Source organism: Aotus nancymaae, unplaced genomic scaffold (assembly GCF_030222135.1).
Source record: "Aotus nancymaae isolate 86718 unplaced genomic scaffold, 86718_ANA_hifiasm-v0.15.2.pri h1tg000014l, whole genome shotgun sequence".
Lineage (NCBI taxonomy): Eukaryota > Metazoa > Chordata > Mammalia > Primates > Aotidae > Aotus > Aotus nancymaae.
Window position 1 is genome coordinate 66874862 of NW_026988425.1, and position 18377 is coordinate 66893238.

The following is an 18377-nucleotide window of genomic DNA, read 5'->3' on the forward strand; positions in this document are numbered from 1 at the left end:
CATTTCATTTTCTTCAGAGCACTTTTCTCTTTTCAAAATCATCTTTTTTATTTACTAGTTTATCTGGTTTGCAGTGATTAGGAGAAGACAAAATAACAGCTCAAAGTGTGGGCCATTACTAATCGACTTCTTATTCTTTAAGTCCCTGGATTTCAGTGTATCTGTGTAGGGGATATTTGTTACAGTATATTAGTCTACTCTCATGAGTACAACACAGACGCATAAGAGTCATCAGACTGCCTGGGGTTCATCATGACACCTCAACTTAGTAGCTGTGTGACCTTGGGCATATGGTTAAACTCTAGGAGTCTCTGTTTTCTTGTGTAAAAATGGAGATAATACCATACTGAGTGCTATGGTGGGCTGCCCAGACAGCCCCACTTCAGTGCTATTGGATCCATCCCCAGCTGCTAGAAATAGTGAGTGCTGTTGGCTCTCAGATGAGAAATTGACTTGCCCAGGGTAACACCTTCTGCTGGGGGCATCTATATCTAATGACCATTGATGGGGTGTGTGGGCAGGGGATGGGGGTGTATAAAAGCCTACTCTCTTTGCCTCAAGAAGATACAACTCTCGAGTGAGTGCAGTGGCTCACGTCTATAATCCCAGCACTTTGGGAGGCTGAGGTGGGCAGGTCACAAGGTCAGGTGTTCGAGGCCAGCCTGGTCAACATGGTGAAACCTCATCTCTACTAAAAATACAAAAATTAGCCAGACATGGTGGTGCACACCTGTAATCCCAGCTACTCAGGAGGCTGAGGCAGGAGAATTGCTTGAACCCAGGAGGCAGAGGTTGCAGTGAGCCAAGATCATGCTGCTGCACTCCAGCCTGGGTGACAGAGCAAGACTCCATCTCAAACAAAAAAAAAAAAAATTAAAAGAAGATACATCTCTTGAAGGCTTTCCCAGCTCAGGCTCCCAGTGGGATCAGCTGAGACCTCTGCTGCAGTGACATCTTAGGGCAATTCTTTCCTCTCCCACTGCCTCCCAGTCTCATTGTCTCTACTCCCCATAGATGTTGATCACAAAGGCATTCAACAACAAACTTTCTGCACATACATCATACATCTCCTTCTCAGAGTCTGATTGCTGGAGAATTGACCTACACCCTCTAAGAATCAGAGGACATAAGCCTGGAAAAGCACTCAGAACAGAGCATGGCACATAGTAAGCACCCAGTGAATATTTGCTGAGTTGATGGAATGAATGGTGTTTTGTCCATATTGTAAATAAAAACTATTAAACAAGAGAGGTTAAGAGAACATCCATGACTACATAAACTTATCTATGTCTAAGTTATACTGATAACAAAATTTAAAAGAAAGTAGGCACAGTTATTTGTAATATTTCAGTGCCATTATTTTATAACCAGAAAAAGTCTTCATGATACATGATTCTAGCTGCAAACTGTGCAAGAGGAAAGCTGTGAAATCAAGAGACAACCATTATCAAAACTTTTATTTTGTCCTAATTTTAGATCAGTTATGTTATTCTTCAGATCAGCATGACAAGTATTGAAATGGGAGTGACAGGCAATTTTGTCACCCTATCTTTCTTGGAAACCTATGAGCTGTATCTCATTTCTCACATTTGCCCCTCAATTCTGATTCTTACTGCAGATGCAGTAAAGATGTAAAGTCTCTTACATCTCTGCACGCTCGCTAGCACCAATGTGACAGACACACAAATATCTGGGATGCACTTTTCATTTTCCTGCCTCCAAGGCTGTTTACGTCACCATTCAAGCCAGCCGGCTTCCTCCTTAGAGCACTGCCTTCACTTTCAATCTTGTTCACCTTAGGGTTTTATTTCGTACAATGGTGTTACACATTCTGAATATGAAGAGGATATTAAATTAATGTATTCCCCAGACCACTCAAAGCAACTTTTAAAAAACAACCACTCAAAGAGTTCATCTGCCAACTCCCAAGTGCTGCGAGCACTCTGCATCTGCCTTTGCATTCATTTCCCTCCCAGGCAAATACGCACAGAGCCCACAAGGAAGAAGGCACAATTACCATCCTTAACCAGATCAATCTCCAGAATTCAATGTCAAAGAAACATCCCAGGATGTCAAAATTTACATGTAAGTGACTCATTGCTGTTTTTGAGATGACTACATTAATTCACAGTGGAGAATAACCTTCTCAGAGACACACATTTACATTTATATAAAGCAGAGTAGAAAATAATCATGCTTCTCCATGAGCAAATGAACAGTTACATCAAGGATATTCTACCTTTTTGTGTGTCACTCATAACACTGCTTTTAAATTACATCTGTGGAGAGGATGCTTGGAAAGGCAGTGCTGTTTGCTAGAAGCACTGTGCAAAACCACTCACAAATGCCTTCACCTTTTTCCTTCTTCCAAGTACATCTTGCTTAATTTTAGTGTGTGTTATCCTCTCAAAAAAAAATCATGTAAAAAACTTTCACCCTAAAAAGGTTTCTCAGAACATTTCCCCTCTGAGAGCATTAAGCAAGATTGTACATTAAATCGTTTTATAAAAGATCCTGAATAAAGGCTATTATCTTCAGGTAACATTCACTCGCACTGTATCTCATGATCTATTGACATAAAGCAGTTTATTGGTCAATATCACTGGCCAAAGGCAGAGACAGAGGTATGATTCCAGCCATCTGGAAATCTATTATCAAGGCTAATGCATATGCCTTTCATTTCTGAAGATCTGGTTTCAGCTTCATCAGTTAAAAGTGAATTGGGTGGTCTTGTCTTACCCATATTAAAGAACCATTATGCAGTTTAGCCTAACAAAACACCATCAGTCATGAACATCATGTAGCAGAAGTCAACCTAGGCAAAACATCCAGTCTGTTAAGTATGCCTCCTTCCCTGATCAGGCTCACCATGGGCAAAATTATAAAGCAGGCAGAGTTAGTTTGAGGTTATTTTCAGTATATTAGTCAAAATCACAGAGTGAGAAAAATAGGTATAAGAATGGAACAAGAGACAAAAATATGCGTCCTAGTCCCAGCTAGCCCTGAGCAGGTCACTACCTCTCTGGGGCTCAGTATCTTCAGATACTGAGATATCTGGATAACAACCACCCTCACACTATGAGGGCTTTTGGAATAGAAAGGGAAGAGTTCCCTTATCCCCCTCGCAGGATATTGGACAGGAGTGTGGCTTGCTGCCCCACTTAAACCCTTACGGGAGGCACGCAGATGGGCAGGTGCAGAGGCTGTGGGGAGCACTTCTGGGCTCTGGCCCCATGGCTGAGTCTAGGGGTGGGTGTCTGCGACTCCTGAAGCCTAAGTGGACATGTGTTACAATGTGATCTTTCAGCTTTGCTGTCTGCAGACAGCTTGTGTTCATCAGCTCAATAGACCCTCTGCCTTATAGCTAGGGCAGAGGGCCAGTGTGACAGCCTGAGTTCTTGTCCAGTGTATCGGAAGAATCAGATCACAAGTAGGCTGGAAGGACGAGAGCAAGGTTTTATTGAGTAATGGAGGTGGCTCTCAGCGAGATGGGTGGGGAGCCGGAAGGCGGGGTTAGAGTGGGAAGGTGATCTTCCCCTGGAGTCAAGCCGCCCAGCAGCCGAACTTTTCTCCAGCTGCCCCAGCTGAACCCTTGGTGTCCAGATGTCCTTCCTCTTCTCTCTTTCTCTGCTGTGCTGCCCCGCCGCTCTCCACCACTCTCTGCTGCTCTGTTCCTCTAGTCCTCTCAATGTTGAACTGCTTGTTTTTCTGCCCACGAAGGTCTCAAGTTTATATGGGCACAGGATGCGGGGCATGGTGGGCTGACTGGTCTTGGAAAATGCAACATTTGGGTAAGAAAGCAGGAGTGACTGTTCTCACTTAGGTCTATGGCACAGGCCTGAGATGGAGCCCTTGACAGGGACCCCGCCCTTCTTTACCCATCACTTCCCTGCCCCCCTTCCCGTATTGGAATGATCAAAAGAACACATGGCTGTGAAAAGCCATACATCACTTGTAAATAACAAAATGACTATTATCCTTTCCTGCCCTTGTTTTTACTTTCCACATTTTTCATGTGCCCTTCCCTGTCTACAAAGGCCCAGTGCTCCCCTGCTGTCTCCTCCCCTACCTGGATTTAGCTGCTGTCAGTCCTACATCCTGGGTCTTGCCTGACCCCTAAGTATTAGTAATATTTCCCTGCTAATTTCCCTTCTCACAAAGTGTGATCTCTGCTACATGTCAACTAGTCAATCTTGGACGCTGTTACTCCCTATGCAACAGAAAAAGTGCTGCCTTGCCAAGCACTTGTTAGAAACAAACCCCGAATTTTCCAGAGCAATTTCAATTCTGGTACAGGATGGCTAGGAATGCACAAAAGTGAAGGTAGAACGTTTTTCCGTTTTCAAACCTGGGCTGGTGAGGGTGGTGACTTACTCTATATCAGTCTAGGTACCAGGCCTGGGAGTCCAGAGCCAGCCTAGTCCTAAAGAAAATAAAGGTGACTACCGTACATCCTTATCCCATACTCAGTGTGACTCTCTACATTCCCAGACCACAGGGAACTCGGTAAAAATGTCTTCCTGCGAGTCTAAGAGACAGGCTTCGGTTTGGAACTTCCTACCAGAGGCACGTGCACTGTTTCCCCTTTCATTTATCTCATGTTACCTCAGATACATTAGTCGGTTCCACTGAAATCAGATCAGCTCAAAATTATCCACTTGTGGATTGTTGGTGAATTTTTTTTAACCTAAATAGGTTTCTCTGTATATCCATCAATGCTTCTCGGTCACTTTTCCACAAACACAACTTACTTTATTCTCAGGAAATGCAAGGTATGGTTTTTATAGACCTGAACCAGACTGCTAGAGAGATAATCATACCACCCTGCAATCATATCCACCTGTCAATCTCACTTTTTCTCTTTTTTTCTTAATAACCAGAAAAATTCTTTATCATGCATGATTCTAGCTGCATGCAAGAGGAAAGCTATGAAATCAAGAGTGGAAATGGGAATGTTTTCATATCAGCCCCTGCATGGAATATCCCTGGTTATTGCACTCCCACCATCCAGGAAGAACCAGTGTGATCAAGGTCATCCTAAGTGGGCAGAGCCCTGGGACAAAAGCACCAAACTCTCCAACTCCCTCATAGCAGCTTCCCCTGCAACACACACACCTATTCCTAAGTCAAGGAATGATGTAATTTGTAATGTACGATTTAATTTGCTTTGCATATCATTTCTCAATATGCTTTAAGGAAAAAACTTACAAGGAGAAGCCAGAAGGGTTCAAGACCTGGTAAGGAGGCAGATGATGGATTCAGGTGTAGGGGAGGCAGAGGGGTTTGTGCAATGACCAGGGAATACAGAAGAGCAGGGATCAATGGCTGCTTGTGCATATGGGGACCTGAAGGCTTTCTTAGCACCAGACAGCCCCCACCCTCAACATTCCTTAGCTGAGAGCCAGTTCTTAAACTTTCTTAAGCATCAGGAATAACAATAATTGAGGAACTACTAAAAATTCAGATTATCATTTCTCATCCCCAGAAGTGGGTCCATAGGTCTGGATTGGAGGCTCTGCATTTTTAACAGGTACCAGGTTCCCCAGGTTATTCTGATGCAGATGGCCAGAGACCCACACCTTGAGATCTTCTGGCCATTGGCCTCATTCAGTAGAGCAAAGCATGCAGTGAGTGTCTTCGAGGGGAAGGCTCAGAGCCTTATAAGTGGAAATCCCATATGCAAGCATGATTCCATGGGAAGCTGTGTGCAAAGACATTCGAAGAGAAGTGTGTTACTCAAGAGCATTCAGCTGGCATGTGATAGCTACACTATATGCATGCATAAAAGGAGGTGTTATGTTGTCTAATTATTACCTTTAGATGGTTAGAAAGTGGATTCTATGATCCTTGATCACTTGAAATTTTTAACCTGGGGAAAAATAAGAACAATCCCTATAAATAATAGGAATGAATAGGTGTGAAGAGTGACTATATCTGGCCACAAAGTGAGCTGATAGAGGCATTTACCCCAACTTTACAGGAGCACCGTTTCTTCTTTTTACTCACACAAGATATAAATCACACTTACATTGTGTTTTGCATTGTACAAAGAGTAGATACTTAAAACAGGCCTAGAATTTTTAAAATATAAAATAAGCACCTATGTCGTTCATTCTATTCAGTTGACCATCTCAAGACAGAATAATCCAGCAATGATATCCCTCTTGAAAAACTCAATTTTGAAAGTATTCAAAAATAGTAATGTGGATCTAAAAAGATTCACATTATTTCTTTTTTTTTTTTTTTTTTTTTTTGAGATGGAGTTTCGCTCTTGTTACACAGGCTAGAGTGCAATGGCGCGATCTCGGCTCACCGCAACCTCCGCCTCCGCCTCCTGGGTTCAGGCAATTCTCCTGCCTCAGCCTCCTGAGTAGCTGGGATTACAGGCATGCGCCACCATGCCCAGCTAATTTTTTGTGTTAGTAGAGAGGGGTTTCACCATGTTGACCAGGATGGTCTCGATCTCTTGACCTCGTGATCCACCCGCCTCGGCCTCCCAAAGTGCTGGGATTACAGGCTTGAGCGATTCATATTATTTCTAATATTCTATAAAGGAAATCTTTTTTCCCTGTGTTAAGGCCATAAAGGCCAATAGTAAATACTCGTAAGTATTTGAGTATATTAAGAATCTTTTAGAAAGATGCAAGGAAAAATAATAGCAGAGGTCCTCAATAGCCAAAGGGGAAAAAAAAGGGTGAGGAAATTTCATTTCAGCGGAATATCTCACTCTTCAGCTATATCCTGGTAACAAGTTTACTTAATAAGGAGTCAAATTCATTGCACAATTAAAAGGCTTTAAAAATGTTCTGCTCAAGATCTATCTCTGGAAACACAAATCACTACATCTGCCATTGAATCACATGAAATGTCAGGTTGCATTTTTGTTTTTTAATGATTTTATTTTGGTCTCAACAAAGTAAGGCCAGAAAGATAGCACAAGATAGAGAAGCTGTCAGAAAAATGAGCACATTCCAAAAACCAAATAAGCTGTCTCCCCAAAAAAAGCATCACTTTCTTTGTTGTTTATCCTTTGCTAAAGTGATTTGCATGTTGTCTTTCAAGGTGGAACTTTCCACTGCATTTGCATTATCTCAAGAGCCAGTGGCTGTCCCCTCTGCATGCTACCTTGTTGCTATGGAAATGATGGTGTACAGTAGGACAAGGGGCAAAGGTAATGGGCTTTAAACAGAAATATTAACAAGGGAGTCATCTTGCTCTGTCACCAGGCTGGAGTGCAGTGGTGAAATCTCAGCTCACTGCAACCTCTGCCTCCCAGGTTCAAGCAAGCCTCCTGCCTCAGCCTCCCAAGTAGCTGGGATTACAGGCGTGTGCCACTATACTCAGCTAATTTTTGTACTTTTAGTAAAGACAGGGTTTCACCATGTTGGCAAGGCTGGTCTCAAACTCCTGACCTCAGGTGATCTGCCTGCCTCAACCTCCCAAAGTGCTGGGAGTATAGGCAGGAGTCACCGCACCTGACCAAAAAAAATTAACTACTTTGTAATCCTCCCTGTAATAATAATATCTAGCAATAAAGGCACTTTAACAAACTGATTTTATTTTTAAAACCTCAGTAACAATCATAGAGTATCTGTTACACAGCTTGAATTTGATTTACTTGCTAAATGCCCTTAGCTTTTCACGTATAAAGAGACTGATTTAAAATTGACCACACTAAATTGGTAAAAGTCATGTCAGCTTCCTCTCACTCATAGAGAAATTTCTATGACTCAAGCTATCGAAAGTAGTGGTTAACCCAGAAGTCATTCTACTCTGCTTTGAAATGTGTGTGTGACCTTAGACAAGTATTTTGAACTAAATCCTTGTTCCCCTCTCTGGAAAATAAGATAATACCGCTTACATTACAAAATTGTATAGAGATTTGACCTAATGAAAAGTTTGGCACATGATAGGCATTTCATAAATGCAAGCATGGTGGCGTTAGAACCAATTACCTCAGCACATATCAACTGAGTGGAGGAGACAGTTTGGAGAATCTTAGTGGGTGGCAAGGCAGCCTGGAGAAAAAAATCCAGGCTTGGCCTAAAATTTGCTGTGAATAATCCATAAAGTGAGTTACCCACAGAAGCAAGTCACCAAGCATTAGCTATACATGGAAAGGGCTTTCCCCACCCATCCAAGATAAAGGGCCTCCTGGCATGACAATTTCCAGGTTGTGGTTTGACACTGAGCACTGGGGATGTTGTCTTTCCCCGAAAGCTCAGCTATTCAGAGCACAGAAATATCACATTATAGTAATCGCCCTGTGGCAAAGGCGATTTGAGAGCAGTGCAAACTCCTCCCTTTTTCTCTCCACTAGCATCCAGACTGCTAAATATTTGGTGCCAGTGGTTACGGTTGATTCCATTTCCAGAAATGCAATGCAGCTGGAAAATATTTTTTCTTATAGTGGAAAAAGGCTGGACTGTTATGTATCTCTTCAGCAAACACAGGAAACTGTTACGATACATATAGAAATTAACTTTAATGCAATGTAAAACACACAGTTTACCAAACCCCAAAATGGGGAATAACGTCTACATTGGTACAGAAGCCCTCCTCACCCCCGTTATCCAGTTTTGCTTTTTGCAGTTTCAGTTACCCATGCCCAACCACAGTCCAAAAATATTAAATGGAAAATTCCAGAAATAATCAATTTATAAGTTTTAAATGGCGTACCATTCCGAGTAGTGTGATAAAATCTCAGGGCTGTCCCTCTCCATCCTGACTGAGACAGGAATTGTCCCTTTGTCCAGCAGATCCATACTGCCGACACTCCCTGCCTGTCAGTCGCTAGTAGACAGCTGGTTGCCCGACTGACTGTCATGGTATCCCAGTGCCTGTGTTCAAGGAATCCTTATTTTACTTGATAATGGCCCAAAGCTCAGGAGTAGTGATGCTGGCATTTCTGATATGCCAAAGAGAAGCTGTAAAGTGCTTCCTTTAAATGAAAAGGTAAAAGCTGTTGACTTAAGGAAAGAAAAAAAAATTATATTCTGAGGTTGCTAAGATTTGTAGTAAAATAAGATATTTTGAGAGAGGGCACATTCACATAATTTTTATTACAATATATTGTTTTAATTGTTCTCTTTTATCATTGTTGTTGTTAATCTCTTACTGTGCCTATTTTATAAATTAAACTTTTCATAGATATGCATGTATGGGAAAAAATATAGCCTATATAGCAGGGGTCCCCAGCTCCCAGGCCAGAGACCTTTACCCTTCTGTGTCCTTTTAGGAACTGGGCCACACAGCAGGAGGTGAACAATGGGTGGGACAGCCAGCATTACTGCCAAAGCTCCACCTCTTGTCAGATCAGGCGGCATTGGATTCTCATAGGTGCATGAACCCTACTATGAACTGCACATGTGAGGAATTTAAACTGCATACTTCTTTTAAGAATGTAACTCCTGATGATATAAGGTAGTTTCATCCTGAAACCATCCCCTCCCCAGAATCCCTCCACCATCCATGGAAACATTGTCTTCCACAAAACCAGTCTCTGGTACCAAGAAGGTTGAGGACCACTGCTATAAGGTTTGGTACTATCTGTGATTTCAGGCATTCTCTGGAGGTCTTGGAATGTATCCTAGGGATAAGGGGGGCTACCATCCTATTATATAAATTTGCCTACATTTCACATTAGCATTTGCGATCACTGGCTGAAAGGAAAACCGGTCCTTCCTTCTATAAATGTAGCTGGGTGAATTTGGAAACATTTTGGATATGTAAACTTGTATTTCTTAGCATAGATTCTTTCCACTCAATTCCTGTAAGTATTTTTTGAAGAAAAAAAAAGAGAGAGAGAGAGAGAAACTAAGCTGACACTGGCCCTTATACTTTTGTTGCTTCTGTTTTTATCATGTAAATGAAGTGGAGACCTAAATACTAGAAATACATTTGAAAGGTTTAAATAGGCCCCACTTAGCTCTATTGTTTTCTTCCAGCCTTAATAATCTCTTTTAATTTTATTTATATTTGGAAGAAAACCTCTACTTATAGGCACCAAAAATGTGTCATGAAATGTGGTATTTTATTACATCATCTCATTTATTCCTCACAACAACCTGGTGAAGTGGGTGATGTCGCTATGAAACATGAGAAGAAACCAAGTCTGGAAGAGAAGACATCACTTGCCTAAGGTCGTAAAACTAGAAATTGCTGGCCCCAAGATAGCTCTTTTGATTCCAAGCCAAATGCTTTTTCTACTAGGACTAGAACACCTTATTGAACTTCTCTAAATGTTGGAAGCCAAGTTGTCCCGTACTTTATTAAGACTCACCCTTAGCTGGTCTTTGATTGCTATGATTTTTCCTTCCACAAAAGGCTATAAATAACAATGGTTTCAACTCTGGGAGGCTTTTAAAATATAGATACATAGTCTCCCATCTCAATCGTGAGGACCAAGCATCTGACTTTTTTTTAATGTTCCAGATGATTCTAACATTGAAAACATTAGCCAGGGTTTAAAACCACAGCTTGTGGATACCATATTTTATTGACCCTAGAAAGTCTTTGACTGTAAGTCACATCCCAGAGATGTTAACACTGGAAAATTAAAGGGAATTATAAGATACCAGGGATTATATTTTATGACAACATAGTTATTTGTATAAGGTTAATAAATTCTCCTTTTACAGGCTACAGTTGGAAACACTGGTTATATGGTAATATTATGAAGGCATTGTCTAGAATGTCCTATTTTCAGGTATTACCAGACAACTTAAGCAACTAAGGTTGACTTTATGGAGCCAATAAAGCCTCTTAGGAGAAAAAAACTGACCTACTACCCTGCATACATGGTTCTTATAAATGGTTCCCTTACATAGTTACAGGTGAGTAAGGGATGTCACTTCCTGGCAGGCCAGGAACATCAGAAGATTTTGAGGACTTTGAGAAGAGAAGAATTCAACAAAACTATAAGTATTCCAGAAGTCTGAAGGCCAAGTCCTTGGCTGAGCTTCTCAACCTCAAAAAACTTTGAAAAATCTAGTCTGAGATTCCTTATGAAAAGTTCCAGCAAAGCAAACTTTTAAAAAGCCTACAGGGTCCATCACTACTCTTGCTACACTTTTGTCAATAAACAGGCCAAGTTTCATGAGACTAAACTTAATTTGCAAGTGAATTTGTCTATTTGGTTATCTTTAGTAAAAATGAGGATGACTACCGAGAAATAAATTATGTTTCAGAAAAAAATTATAGTGTGTCTGTTATTAGATTCTAGCCTTGTTCATAGTTTTTGAGGTTTTGTTATTTACCTGCAAACTGGATTGGAACCTAAATTCTTATAGTTTCCTCCAGTATCTGGCTGCAACTCTCCAGACTATTTCCCCACTCTTCTGATACAGAGTCACTGAAATTAAAACTGCCCTTTTCCTGAAGTCCTGTGAGCTGAAGCTAGATGACTTGATACAGACCTCAGAGAGGTCACCACAATAGCTTATGTATGAACAACCTTCATGACATTCAAACTGCAAACCAGAAAAATCTGTCAGAGTGCTCCTGCTTGCCTTCACCATCTGAAGATGCTTCAAGCTCAAATTTAGAAATCTTCTCAACTATCTGCCCTCTGGATTAAAAAACTGAGTTTATAGTTTGCTCAAACCATTAGCTTTTGGTTTTTTTTTTTTGTTTTCATATAAATGACTCATTTAAATACCTGATTGATCAGACCATACAGAGGTCTAAGTCTGATAGAATCGGAACTGCCACACTGACTCCTGACATGAGACACAACAGTTAACTGTTTAGCTGAACTGGCCTATCCCCAGGAATAAAAGGCAGGTTCAATAACTTATAGGACAATCCAATACCCAGTTTCTGGACTGTGAAACTTCTTGGGGAAGTTTCAGTCAGGGGAATGATGGGGTTTAAAACACACTGACCACAAAATATGGCACCTTGGCATTTGAGAAAACAACAGAAGCATGCTCTCTCTGACTTTCTTCAGCCATTCTCCCTTGAAGCTAGACATCAGAAATTTCTCCTACCTTCCCCTAAAGCAGATCATAAGGCCTTCATAATAGACAAGTTCTCCCTATGCCCAGAGGAAAGGAACAAAGACACAGGGATGCAGAGAAGAATCTGAATAAACAGGCCTTGCTAAGTTGCTCTCCGCTTACTGCCATTAGATCATACCCATTTGTCCTCCATTCATACTTCGCCATGACTGTACATAAAAATGCATAGATTTCTTGGTTTCTCTGGGTCTTCATTTCTGAAGGCTTCCAGAAATCCTTTCTCCCATATACCGTCCAACAGTTATCACGTCTCCTTAATATGGAAGGTGAGAACCATACAGTATGTTGCCCCAAAAAATCTACCCTGCAAGTCAGCCAGAAACATACCTAAGTCCAGAAGAAGGTGAGGGTGAAAAATAAGCATTCACCTTCAACTCACATAGAGCCCTTTTTCAGTGAGAATCAAGGGCAACACCCCTCCCTCCCATTCCTCAGACCACAGGGGTCTTTCTTTCGACATTCTCCAGGACTGACTGTTCCCTCTCTGACATTCTCCTGGACTGACTGTTCCCTCTCTGGTCCCACAGATGCTGCCAATAGATTATTCAGTTTTCTCTCTTATGTTTACAGATGTGGATAGAATGAACATGAAGAGTAACAGAGGAAAATGTGTTAAATGTGTGTATTTCTTAATCCATATATAATAGAATAATATGGAGCCATTCAGTCATGTTTTAGGCCAGGTGCGGTGGCTCACACCTGTAATCCTAGCACTTTGGTAGACCAAGGTGGGCAGACTGCCTGAGCTCAGAAGTTCAAGACCACCCTGGGCAACATGGTGAAACCCCATTTCTACTAAAATACAAAAAATTTGTTTGGCATGGTGGTGGGCACCTGTAGTCTCAGCTACCTGGGAGACCGAGACATCCTGAGAATTGCTTGAACCAGGGAGGCAGAGGTGGCAGTGCACTACAGCCTGGACAACAGAGAAGATATTCTGTCTCAAAAAAATAAATAAATAAATAATTTTTTAAAAAAATAAAGTCATGTTTTAGAACACTACTACCATGGGGGAAATTTTCATGATACATTAAATTAAAAAAATTAAAGATACAAAACATTTTCATGATACATTAAATTAAAAAAATTAAAGATACAAAACAACAATCAAGACCAGAGAAATATACACAAAGTGCTGCAATGACAGATAATTTCACTTTTCTATGTACTTTATTCTCCAAATTTTTATAGCAAGCATATATTTATGCTTAAATTCAGAAAAAAAGTGCTATGCAAATATAAAGTATATGTGGTTATTATAAAAATTAGAACAATTACATGGAAAATTCTTAAGTCAATATTAAATAATAAGAAAAATATACAAAATTATAAATATATGATTAAAATGATTTTACTATGCATAGGTTAAAAAAAAGACTAGAAGGGAAAATGCCAAAATATTATTAGTAATTATCTTCAGGTCAATTTTAATATTTAATTATTTGACATTATTCTTTATAGTCCTAATTTTTTCAGTGAGAAGGTGTGGCTTTAAATTTTCTTATCTTTTATTCTTTTCTTTTTTTTTTCTTTTTAAAGACGGGGTTTCACCATGTTGGTCAGGCTGGTCTTGAACTCCCAACCTCAGGTGATCCGCCCGCCTTGGCCTCCAAAGTGCTTGGATTACAGACGTGAGCCACCACGCCCGGCCAAATTTTCTTATCTTTAATCATGAATTTTTCAAGCCTATAACAAATATCACACATATCCACTACTCATATTTAACAGATATTAATGTTTTGTCATATTTAATTTGAGTCTCTTTAAGGAATAAAACATAAAAACAGCTAAAATCTAACCCCTCCCTCATTCTTCCTCCTCCCTCTGGTTTTAGAGGTAACCATTATTCTGTAATTAGGCTATATCATTCTTGGGTATATTTTATAACTTTTGCTACTTATATATGTATCTTTAAATCATGATTTTTTAAAGTACAAAGGAGTATCACACTACACATGTCCTTTTGCAAATCTTTTACTTTAAGATATAGTCATGTTAATATATGTAGATCTAATACATTTGTTTTAACTACTGCATACTATACTGTGGTATGACTATACCACAGTCTATCCATTTCTTTATCCTACTGGTCCTCATACTCCAGCATGCATCGGAAGCCCCTTGAGGTCCTCACAGTACCATACTTATATGAATGTGTGTGGTTGTGTTCCAATAAAACTTTACTGTGGACACTAAAAGTTGAATTTCATGAAAGTTTTACATAATATAAAATAATATTTGTCTCTGATATTTTTAAGCATTTAAAAATGTAAAAACTGGCCAAGTATTTACATGGTTGCTCACACCTGTAAATCCCAGCACTTTGGGAGGCTGAGGCAGGCAGATATCCTGAAATCAGGAGTTTGAGACCAGCCTGGCCAACATGGTGAAACCCCATTTCTACTAAAAATACAAAAATTAGCTGGACGTGGTGGCACATGCCTGCAATCCCACCTACTCGGAAGACTGAGGCAGGAGAATCGCTTGAACTCAGAAGGCGGAGATTGCAGTGAACCAAGATGGTGCCACTACACTCCAGCCTGGGTGACAAAGCAAGGCTCCATCTCAAAAAAAAAATAAATAAATAAATAAAAATGTAAAAACTATTCACAAACTGTGCAAAGAGGCAGTTGGCTGGATTTGACCTCAGGAGGCTTAATTTGCCCTGTCCTTACCCTAGTCTCCAGATACTTGGGTCAATTCCACTATTTTGCTGTAGCAAACAGTGCTCCTTTAGCATCTGTGACAGACCCTTAGAGTAAACACAGTCATGCACTACATAATGACATTTTGGCCAAGAACAAACCACATACACGATGTTAGGCCCATAAAATAATACCATATTTGTACTGTAACACTGTACCTTTTCTATGTTTAGATACGTCTAGGTACACAAATACTTACCATTGTGTTACAATTGCCTACAGTGTTCAGTACAGTAACATGCTATCCAGGTTTGTAGCCTAGGAGCAATAGGCTATACCATATAGCCTAGGTATGCAGTAGGCTGTACTATCAAGGTTTGTATAAGTATCCTCTATGATGTTCACACAGCTTAACCACACATTTCTCAGAATGTATCCCCATCACTAAGTAATGCAAAACCATACTTAGAAGTGAAGTAACTAAGTCATAGAGGACTTACTGGGTATCAACAATTTGCTCTACAAAGGAATAGTGCAAAATCTGCCTTCTACCGACAATGCACATGAGTTTCTATTTTCCTAGATCCTTGGCAAACACTTGGTGTTAGCAGGCCTTTTAAAGTTTGTCTGCCTGGTGGATGTGAAGTATCTTACTGCTGTGCTCATTTGCATTTCCTTGGTCGCTCATGAGGTTGAGTGTCTTTGCAGTTGTTTGTTGTTCACCATTTGTCCTTCCTCTCCCCAAACTGCCCCTTTATACTTTTTCCCATTTTCAAAATTCTTGGTGTGAAATCACTTACGTATTTTTAATACCTATTGTTTGTTGTATTTTAAATATCTATTGTTTGTTGTGTTTTAGAAATTGAAAAAATTCCCAGCCTGAGATTTCTTTTTAGCTCTATTTATAGTGCTTTGTCATGCAGAAGTTTACTAATTTTAATATAGTCAGGTGTATAAATCTTCTTTGTTATATATGCCTTATGTTTTGTTTGAGAAATTCCTTTCTGTTCCAATGTCTTCAAATGTTAATCTTCTCTCTTTTTTCTCTAAAAGGTTCTAAGTTGTGATTTTCATATTTAGCTCTTTAATCCACTTAGGCCTTATTTTTACACTGGTGAAAGGTATACTTTTTTGGGGTCGGGGAGTAATATAGTTAGACAATTGTCTATATTGATTTGTAATGCCTCCTCTGTTACAGACAAAGTTTAATGTGAATGTACATTTTTTTAATGGAGAAAAAATCTTTACCTAAAGTTTATCCTAGAGGCATAGATGTGGGAACAAAGCTAATATGCTACAGGATAAGTAATAAATAACATGAGTCGCTGTGTTGCTGTGATACGATATCCAAGATATGTGTTAGTAATGCCAGAAAATACCTGTTTGAAAGAAAAAAAATTCAGCTACATGAGTATTTTACATGTAACTTTTTTATGATGCTGAGATAAAATATGAACAAAAGCTTTGCTAAAAAAAAAAAAAAAGAAAGAAAAAAAAAACTTCCTCCCACCATCTGCCAAAAAAGAGATAAAGGAAAGCAGGTGATCTCTTTAAAAACAAGGGGGGATGACTGCACAGCTCTCTGTGTTAATAATAGCAGACGTGCAGCAAAAGCATAATCTATTAACCCAACATTGGCTACCCAAACAAAGAAGCAGGAAATCAAGTCCAGCAGACCTGGGACCTGGGCCGTGGCAGGCACTGAAGACTAATGGTGCTACGTGAATGGGCAGAGCTGGTGCCCCATCTGTGTGAAATCAGGAGGGAGCTTCAATTTGGCTTATTTCACAGAGCTCAATAGGAAGTGAAAATAACAGGCCATAACAGTCTCACGAAGAATAAAGCACCTCTATATTTTACACTACTACTGAATTTTGCTAACATATTAGATTGAACTATACGAAAGTGTCATTTCTGAAGTTAGAAAAAGAAGGTTGAGTATCTTCACTTTTATATAGCTCAACCTAATAGAAAAGAAGGATAGTGCCACGTTACATATTCAGGCATCTCTTGCTCAAAAATGAGCCAATATAATGGAATTCTCACTCAGATTCAAGGAGGACACTCACTGGTTTGGGAATTACTGACTCTTCTCCCATTTTGTCAGCAGACTGGCAACGCTGGAAGTCAAATTTTCTCAAACTAAAGGCGAGAAGTCTTCTGACTCGGAGACTTGGTGACTTCTCTCACCAACCGGTCAGGATAACCGTCTCGAGAGCATGCTTCTAGGTGTTCCTTTGTCTAAAGCTCTCCTCTCCAATGACATGAATAACGCTTTCCTCAGCGATGGCATCCTGCTCTAGTCACTCACACTCTGCCGTTAGATCACCCAAGAAATGAAATAAAACTACTGAAATCAATTAAAAGCATCTGATACGCTAGACAAATAAAGCCTCTTGGGTTGTTCAGAAAGAATCAGCAGAGCAAATGATTTCCTCCCTTGACACTCAGTGAGGGCACCCTCTACAACAGCGTTCCTCAGTCCAGCTCTTCCTGCTATTTCATACCAAACTTGGGGCTCCAGAGTCATATTAGTTCATCTTTCCAGCTGCCAGATGGGCAGTCAGCTTACACTTGGTCATATTCCAGCTTCTCTAAACATATGTGTTTCCGATGTTACACAGAATTTCTCATTCTGACACTAGGAAATCAGACTCTATTAGTGTACCAAGGAATTGTGGAAGGACCCAATGGGCTGCGAATCTCTCTGACTACGATCCTCGAGCGCATGCATTAGGTTAACTACAATCACTTTCAGATTTTCTTAGTTCCCTTTGTTCTCCATATTTTCAACACTGTCTCAGGCTGCTCCCTTAGGATCACAGATAATTAAATAAGAATATCCTAAATGAAAGGAATTGAATTGGAAGCTTTTAGAATTCTCTTCTCATCATCTAATTACATGAATGGCATTTATGGGCAGCCTAACTCCTAGCTAATTCCCTCTCAGAATTTTTAGCTATCATACAACTTGAACAGCAAATTCTAAAACCACAGGGTGGGTATTTTCAACTGCTTTGGTGACATACTTTTTTTTCAAGTTTTCCTGAAGTGCACTTTGCCAGAAGACTGCCTTGAGGCTACCCCTGGTCCAGAGTGTCTTCAAAAAACACATTTAAACAATTCCTGTTGACCGCATTACTTTAAGCATCCCATCACTCTATGGCTCCAGATAGAGCAACTCAAATGAGACATAACTGAAAAAAAAATGTTTAGATGGGAAATTATAGAGCTTCTTCAGTCCTCCCAAAAAGCTGATATCCTTCTGCACATTCAAACACAGTGGGTAACGTCACCTCACCAGCAACTGTACAACCGAGAGCCTTATAGAGATAGGACCCTCATCCTTCAATCGACCACCCAGTTATTCATCAGATCCTCCCACCCTTTATCATCTTCAGCATCTTGCAAAGCTCCCTTCCCCATCTCTACATCTACAGTCTCCATAAGGGGACTGGTAACTTCCCATAGTGTCCTTTTAGCCAGCCCACAAAAAAAGCCAGGAAGAGCGACTGTCGAGACAGCCACGTCTGCTCAGTTGTACCAATCAAGATTCTGGGGCAGCATGTCATAAGTCAGACTGAATGGAGCCAAATCCCATAGTCTGACCATAGAAGAACAAACAAACTCAGCTTCTCATACTTTACCCTCACATCACTGAATGTTTGTTTAACCGCTGGTCTCCAAAATGTGTGGGGATTTCTCCCTTCCA

General features: G+C 40.2%; 1 long non-coding RNA gene across 2 annotated transcripts in view; it reads right to left on the reverse strand.

The window, feature by feature from the left end:
• LOC105723913 (uncharacterized) overlaps nucleotides 1-18377 on the reverse strand; it is a 184069-nt gene that overhangs the window by 119709 nt on the left and 45983 nt on the right. Inside the window, exon 3 of one of the 2 annotated variants that reach the window (XR_001108923.2) lies at nucleotides 5815-5869. The exons of the other annotated variant lie outside the window; for it this stretch is intronic. This is a non-coding gene — a long non-coding RNA (uncharacterized LOC105723913). The remainder of the gene's footprint in view (nucleotides 1-5814; nucleotides 5870-18377) is intronic. 2 annotated transcript variants of the gene reach the window in all.